This window comes from Myotis brandtii, unplaced genomic scaffold (genome assembly GCF_000412655.1).
Source record: "Myotis brandtii unplaced genomic scaffold, ASM41265v1 scaffold655, whole genome shotgun sequence".
NCBI classification, from domain to species: Eukaryota; Metazoa; Chordata; class Mammalia; order Chiroptera; family Vespertilionidae; genus Myotis; species Myotis brandtii.
The window spans coordinates 1,479,673-1,487,769 of record NW_005370542.1 but is presented as its reverse complement, the minus strand read 5'-3'; the positions used below and the strand labels follow the sequence as shown (position 1 = coordinate 1,487,769).

The 8,097-nt window shown below is 43.9% G+C and overlaps 1 protein-coding gene across 1 annotated transcript in view; it reads left to right on the top strand.

Annotated features, from left to right (window-relative positions):
- Positions 1-288: 288 nt before the first annotated feature.
- MID1 (midline 1) overlaps positions 289-8,097 on the top strand; it is a 351,369-nt gene continuing 343,560 nt past the window's right edge. The window contains exon 1 of the mRNA XM_005880810.2: positions 289-679. The gene's annotated coding sequence lies outside the window, so the exon portion shown is untranslated. The remainder of the gene's footprint in view (positions 680-8,097) is intronic.

Here is an 8,097-nt window from a genome sequence, read left to right as displayed (position 1 = left end):
TTGAATAACTATTACTTACTTTGCTCAAATAAGGCATTTGAGCCTCATTTGATAGAGGTTTGTTCACATTCTCTTCCTATCACATGTTCTATTCACTTCTTTGAAAATAATTTCAAGACAAGTTACCCTGGTTTTAAAAACATGAAAGACAAATGATAATATCCTATACTTTGGTTTTCCTCCCTACAATGCCTTCAGATAATAGAAGGTTGCTCACAGCCCATGATATAAAATACTAGCTGTTGACTCGCAGTTACACCAGAAAGGCCAATATTACAGACTGCCAGGATAAAGATGATTTTAATTAAATCGCACAAATCCCTTTGTACTGCGACCAAACCCTCTGCGGGCTGACTGACTCGGAGCCGTTCTGGCGTGTGGAGAGTTAACCAGGTTACTGGATTCCTAGTTAACTTCTTTCACCAGGAATGCGATTCATGTTTACCTATATAAGGAAACCTGTTCGGCTGACCTGAGTTTGGCGGATTTTTGCGCTGCCTGGGAGGCGTGTGAGCACACAGCCTGGAGAGGGGGAGTGATCCGAGCTGGACAGAGGAAGCTTCCTGAACGCCCCAGCCATTCAGCTGATCCGAGGCAGCCTGCTTGGACCTACAGGTTTGCTTTTTTCCAGATCACACCGAGGAGCCAAAAGCCTGTCCTGGGAAAAATGGGGAAGCCGGTGAGTCTTACCGATCTCTCTCTCTTCTTGCTTCTGCTTAAGTGGCAGCCTCGCTGCTCTCACCCAGGAAGCAAAGGGGAGGCTGAGCTCAGCCTCTCACCCCACAGCTCCTTCCTGAACAAACACAATGCGTCGCAAATACCTCCAGACAACTTTTCTGCCTGTTTTGCACACCCAGAAGCCACGGGGGCGATGATTTTCGCGCTTTAGACATTCCAGGGAGTGTTTTTCCTCACCCAGAGTTTCGAGACCATCACGATGAGCAAACTTTCTCATCGTTGTTGCCCTCGAAAACACTGGGAATGAGCCTCGGGGTGCTTTGTGAGAAGGCTGAGTCCCCAAGGAAGTCATAGTAAATCTAAGTGGGGTTCTTTCCACCACAGGCAGTGTGAGATTCTGCAGAAGTGCAATTTGTCACTAAAAAGGCGGTCTGAAGGGATCGTTTTTCATTCATGCAGCAGCAAAATGCTTGCATCGTGCACATGCAATAAAGGACACCTTCTGAGACACTGAGGAAAGAGAGACGCCGAGCTGGGCTCTTTGTTCTAGACAATGTGAAGAAGCTCATTCTTGCCTTTTGACAAGCAGAGTGTGTCTATTTATATATAAGGCGAGAACGATGAATAAAGGCTTTCTGTCAAAGGCATTGCAGTCCATGGATTTCAAGTGCGGCTATATTCTATATGTATACAAAGATCTCAAGCTGAATGTAATTAAACGTGGATATGTGAAAGGGTAACGGGCTGGCAGGGGAATTTTAGTTATACTTGGGAACAGCCAGTTATGAGACCGCCGAGAAAAAAGAAAAAAAAAACTATTCTAACTGAGTTCTGAGGCACAGGTATAACTTTTGAAGCAAGTCTCTTTTATAGTGCAGCTGTCAAAAGTGATTTGGGAATCAGGTACAAAATTGTATTATTTTTATTTTTTATGGCAAGGTGGTTCGTCATTGCGTTAGCTTGGATAAACGTTTTTGAATATTTGATGGCTCATCTATCAAAGAAATAGTGTTGTTTTCTGTCACACACACAGTGACTTAATCCTAGGGGTTTAGGAAGCAGGATTCAGCTACCAATTACAGCAAGTGGCACGAGGAACCGCTTTTGAATTTCTCATATTAAGAAATTAATTTCTTAAATTGACCTCAAGGAAAGTAATACGCTCAAACCAGCAGATCTGAGAGAATGACCACTTCTTGAAAAATTGCAGTCACAGCCCATCCCCTACTGAGGCTATAGATCGAATACAGGGAATAGCAACTGCTTATTCAGAACAACAAAAGCTGGGGCCAGCTTTATTAGGGCTCTCGACTTGAAAAAGCATAACTCTTCATAGTAACTCAGTTTAAGTGAGCCCTGCTCACCTCCACGAGAATGAAACCTAGAAAGGCAGTGCGTGTGACACCGTAGCTGTTTTCAGAAAGAAAATTCTTAATAGCACAGAAGTAGCAGAACTGAGGAGACTGTTGTAAATGTTTGAAAGCTTGTTATCTCTTAGGTGCCGCTCAGAAAAACAGGAGTCTTGATATGGTGTTGCTCTCGGTGGGAATCAGTAACCCAGGAGACACAAAACACTATTTGAAAATATACGGTTAATAACAGATGTTTATACCGGGTTGTCTCACCCCGCCGAGGAGATGGCCTCCGGCCAAATCAACCAGCACGTCTGCCGGTTTTCCTGTGAGTTGATATGTACACAGTTATTATACACTAATTACATCAACAGCCAAGGGAATATATAACCAGAAAGACAGATAAGTCTCCTGGGCCGGGGAGGGCAGGGGGCTGCGCACAGGGTTCTTGAATCCCATGTTGAGAGCTCTGCTTGCCAGTGGCCTATGAATTATTGGAGATGACTGGGGTCCCGGCTCCAACATCCACTTAGTCTTGGCTCCTCAGCCTCTCATTTGGGGGCAATAATAGTGATTATTGTATTTAACACTTTGGCGTTAATAAAGTTCCAGGCGGATTTCTTCTCGGAGATGAAAGTTACTTCAGTGTCCGGACTAATCCTCCAATGACAGGCAGTTAGGACGCCGTGGTGTTGCATTAACCCTTTAAGTCACTGGTACTGTGTGCCTGTCGGAAGGGTTTAACCATCCTGCAGCTCCTCAGACCTGGGAGACGTTAAAGCAGTGTCCAGGTTAAAGGTTGAAAAAGAAGCGGGGGGGGGGGGGGGGGGGGGGGGGATAAAAAAGAGACACCGGTCTTTTCAGAGACCGTGTGCTGTTCATCTGCTAGCATGCTCTGGGAATCCCCACAAAAGGGTAGCACGTGAACTCTAGTTTGCTGCAAACTCCCCTGATGGCTGATCACCCCGAGGAGGGTTCTTTAAGACAAAGCTTCCCGGCAGTTGTCCACAAGCCCTGGTAAATGATGGCTGGGTTAGAGACGTGCCCAGATGTCTATCTCTCTTGGCATCTAGGCCATTGAACTGTGCTTGGGCTGGGCTGGCCTCCCAAAGTTTCTCTCTGCACCACATAGCTTCCTCAATTTGCCCCTGTATTGTACAGATAGGATCCATTTCTCTATCTGTCATGATGCGTCGAAGCTGACATTCTGACAATCCAAGCCCAGAATATAGATCAGTGATGGCGAACCTATGACACGCGTGTCAGAGGTGACACGCGAACTCATTTTTTTGGTTGATTTTTCTTTGTTAAATGGCGTTTAAATATATAAAATAAATATCAAAAATATAAGTCTTTGTTTTACTATGGTTGCAAAGATCAAAAAATTTCTCTATGTGACATGGCACCAGAGTTAAGTTAGGGTTTTTCAAAATGCTGACACGCTGAGCTCAAAAGGTTCGCCATCACTGATATAGATCATGCAAGTCAAAATTCTGCTGTACTGTGCTTACCTGGGTCTTGGGGCTCAGTGTGAGAAAGAATACATGAATTTTTATTGTCAAGGCTCTCTGTATGTCATCTAGTTGCCCTTTTAATTTTATAAAATTTTTAAAGAGTAAGTGTAAGTGTGTGTGTGTGTGTGTGTGTGTGTGTGTGTGTGTGTGTTGTCCTCTCCTTAAAGATCTCTTGACAAGTAGATGGCAAAGTGGTTTATTTCCTGGGATCCTTTGTAACATTAACGTCTCATTTATACTTCCCTTTCTCAAACTGCTATCGGGGTTTGTTTGGCTGGGATTCTCCCGCCACCAGTGTGGCCTAGTCCAGAGGCAATGATATAAAAGGACCTGGTTTCAAAAGTTATTTATTAAGTGTAAATTCTTTCCTTGGACACAGCACCAAATTTGTACACAGCATTTGTATCCCTGGTGAACTTTCTCTGGCTTTCTCTGCCTACCATTTGACATCAATTACCTTTTCAAAAACATTTGGCGTTATTAATTCCTGTTACATTCATTCAGCAAATATTTATTGAGTGCCTTTTGAAGTCCTGTGCTAAGTACTCTGGAGGGAAAGTGGGTCTATAAGAGACAGATGAATTTAAACCAGGTCTTCATGCAACCATAGCATTTTTCAGAGAGAAATATCATTATTTGAATGATGTGCAGCATATTAAGTCCATGGCTACAAACTTCCTCAACCACTCACGTTTTGCTAGTCATTCTGAAGGACATTCTTTAAGTCAGACATTCACAAATGGTGAGCACAAAGCAGGTAACACACAGGTCAAGAGGTTCATGCTTTCGGTGACCAGAGAGAGGATCTCCATGTCAGAACACGTCAGGCAGATGCCAATGAACTTGGTATACTTCCACAGGAAAGACGCCACCTTGCCCCCTGCAGATCATCAATAGTAACAGAGAGCTGGATGACGCCCCTTTATATTTTGTTAATGTGATTTGCAACACCACACTTTCTTGGGTTGTCAGAGGTTCCTAGGGTCCCATGTGAAGAAGAAATATTTCCAGAGTCCTGGGGAACTCGAGTGCTCTTATACTCACTTTTAACCGCTGGAAATTATTATTTTTTAAAATATATATTTTTATTGATTTCAAAGAGGAAGGGAGAGGGAGGGAGAGATAGAAACATCCATGATGAGAGAGAATCATGGATCGGCTGCCTCCCGCACACCCCACACTGGGGATGGAGCCCGCAACCTGGGCATGTGCCCTGACAGGGAATCGAACCGTGACCTCCGGGTTCATGGGTCGATGCTCAACCACTGTGAGCCATGCCAGCTGGGCTAAACACTAACAATTATTAAGGTACAAGTTCCAGGGACAATTCTTATGACGCAGACAAGAGAAGCTGCTGTGACCTCTCAGGTTGTATATGTAAGGCTCAGAATTGGGGACCGCAAATTAAGAACTGGTGTGCCCTAACCGGTTTGGCTCAGTGGATGGAGCATCGGCCTGCGAACTGAAAGGTCCCAGGTTCGATTCCGGTCAAGGGCATGTACCTTGGTTTCGGGCACATCCCCAGTGGGAGGTGTGCAAGAGGCAGCTGATCGATGTGTCTCTCTCATCGATGTTTCTAACTCTCTATCCCTCTCCCTTCCTCTCTGTAAAAAAATCAATAAAATATATTTTAAAAAAAGAACTGGTGTGCGCCAGTTGGATTTTCCTAGTATCTAGGGCATTAGCAAAACCAATTTAAACTATATTGATATTTGAAGGAAGGTTAGCTGGCAAGGTGAGAGACAGGCCTAGGACTCCTAGTTAAATGTAAAAAGCACATTTCCATTTTTTAATTAATTGCTTGCAATCACATATAAGGGAATCTTCTGTGAGTGAACCTTTCCAAGACATTGAGTTACTTGATATATTCTTGCCAAGGGTTCCGTTAAATTTGTTTCAAGGAAAATAAAAATGGCTAGCAGTGCTTTGTGGGCCATGGCCTTCTCAGATATGCTTGGTCCTTAATAACTGCATCTGCATAAAAGCATGGCTCTCAACTACAGGGTGGGGTGAAAGTAGGTTTACAGTTGTATGTAAAACACAGAGTTTATTCTTCTACTATTATTTATTCACATTGTATTATATTCCATACAGACAACTGTAAACCAACGTTAGCCACACCCTTGTTATGGGCCCATACGCTCACACTCTCTCGTGAGTTGCTCTTCACTTGTCTAAACTTGAGACAGAAATGAAATTAAGCAGAACCACCTCAATTTGACAGTTTGAGTTTTCACACGTGACAGGAGTGGAATGTTGGTTAAAGAGCCTGAGCCAGGAAACGCTGCATTAGTTAGAGGTATTGTTCTGCCACAGAGGCCTTGGTTAGTTAAACCCAAATTATTTCCCCCCCTGAGTATCTAATTGTGCAGTTATTTAGATCTGTGCTGACACACTCCTCATGTATTGCCTTGGGGAACAAAGCGGTATATAAACTACTAGCGAACGGATAATAAGTTTACTCCAACTGATATACTTGGCTTCACGTTAAGAAACAAAAGAATTGCAGTGTTTCCCAAGTTTTTCCAAAGCAGTGGACGGTGTGTTTAGCCAAGTCATCTTAAATTTCTCTGGGATTCAATTTCCTCATCTATCAATAGAGACATAAATACACAATTCATTGGACAGTTATGAGTATTGAAAACGGTCGTGTCTGTGAAAGCACCGAGCACAATGCTCAATCAATAAGTATTAGCTGGATTGAAATGGGTGGAAGAAGTGGATTGAAATGGGTGGAAGTAGATTGGGCGTCTTGAGCAAACAAGAGGTCGGAGTAGAAGTGGACACACACCAATGGCCCATATGTAATTTTGCCCACTCAGTGATTTAAAAATTGGCTTTTCAGTGAAGCGTGATGTCGTTTCTAATGTCTTGTACCAGGTCCTCTTTGCTTATTTTTGTTACCTGTTTGTCCCCTGTAGGGTTGTCTATTTGAGACCTGTGTTCTAAAGGCTTCTTCCTTCTATAAAAGATCTGTGTTATTTCAAATATGTTTCCCCTTTTAAGGTGTTTTTCTAAAACAAATCTATAATCATAAAAGCATAATATGCTAATTAGACTAGACGTCCTTCTGGACGTCCTTCTGCCCTTCTGGACGAAGCAGGGGCTGCGAGGGAAGCCTGGGTCCCGGGTGCCAGAGGGAAGCCGGTGCCGGCAGCCGGGGGAAGGAAGGCCTACTCTTGCACGAATTTCATGCACCGGGCCTCTAGTAGGTTTTATAAACAAAATAAAAAATACTCACTTTGTACTTATTCATTAGACAGCTTGAAAGCTTTTCCAACAGCTGTGGTGGGAGGGCCTGAGCTAGTTACTAAATGTATTGATTAAAAACCCACTTGTGTTACAACTACAACATTTTTCTGGTTTCAGTTCGTAATAATGGTTTCTCAGGGGTCTTGAGGATGGACCTCTCTAAAGCTGTTATGCTCCATAAGGTCACCCTCGGGCCTCACTCGCTTTCCCCCACTCCCCACCTGCCAGGTCCCACCCCAGTGGAATTTGACATTGAATCTGATGTCGCTCCTATCATGTAGAAAGAATGTATGCTGTGGGCTGATGTGTCCTGATAGAGTTCATGCCTGGCTAAGGCAAGTGGGAAGCATAAGTTGCTGGTGTGATGAGGAAGCAGGGCAGCTGTCTTAGTCAGCTCAGGCTGCTATAACAAAATACCATAGACTGAGTGGCTTAAATACTAGACATTTTTTTCTCACAGTTCTGGAAGCTGGGAAGTTCAAGATTAAGGTGTGGACAGGTTCAGTGTCCGATGAAAGCTCTCTGCCTTGCGGATAGCCACCTTTTCTCACTGTGTTCCCACATGGTGAAGAGGCAGCCCACGCTCTCTCACATCAATCGGTTGCCTCCTGAACTTGCAACCAAGGTACATGCACTTGACCGGAATTGAACCTGAAATCCTTCAGTCTGCAGGCCAACGCTCTATCCACTTAGCTCAATCAGCTAGGGTGAAAATGCACACGTTTTGAGCCTGAATGACTTGGTGTGGGTTCAAGTCTTAGCTTACTCATTTACTAGCTATGTGATGCTAAGTTTCTCTGACTCTCAGTTTTCCCATCTTTAAAAGTGAGACCATAAAGACCCATCTCCAAGGGTTGTTCAGACAATCAAAATAGCTTCATAATATGGTCAAAGGCCCTACACACATGAGTTACTATTTACTCCACAAATTCACCCCCAGTGAAGCCTGGAGGAGGAATAGCTGTTCTCAATAACTTACTGGGGTGTGAGGTGGTGTGTGAGAATCTTGACAGCTGAGATTTCAGCACTCTGTAAGTTTACCTAAGTGAAGTTTTCTCCTTGTTGATAGTGTACGGGACAGCTATTAACTTCAGTTGTCTGGTGAATGTCTTCTATTTCATTCCATCCCCCTCTCCTCTTCTTCCTCAACCTGGATTAAGGAATACCATATAGCAGTGGTCGGCAACCTGCGGCTTGCGAGCCACATGCGGCTCTTTGGCCCCTTGAGTGTGGCTCTTCCACAAAATACCACGTGCGGGCACGCACGTACAGTGCGAAGTTGACTTAAAGCTTTAAGTAAA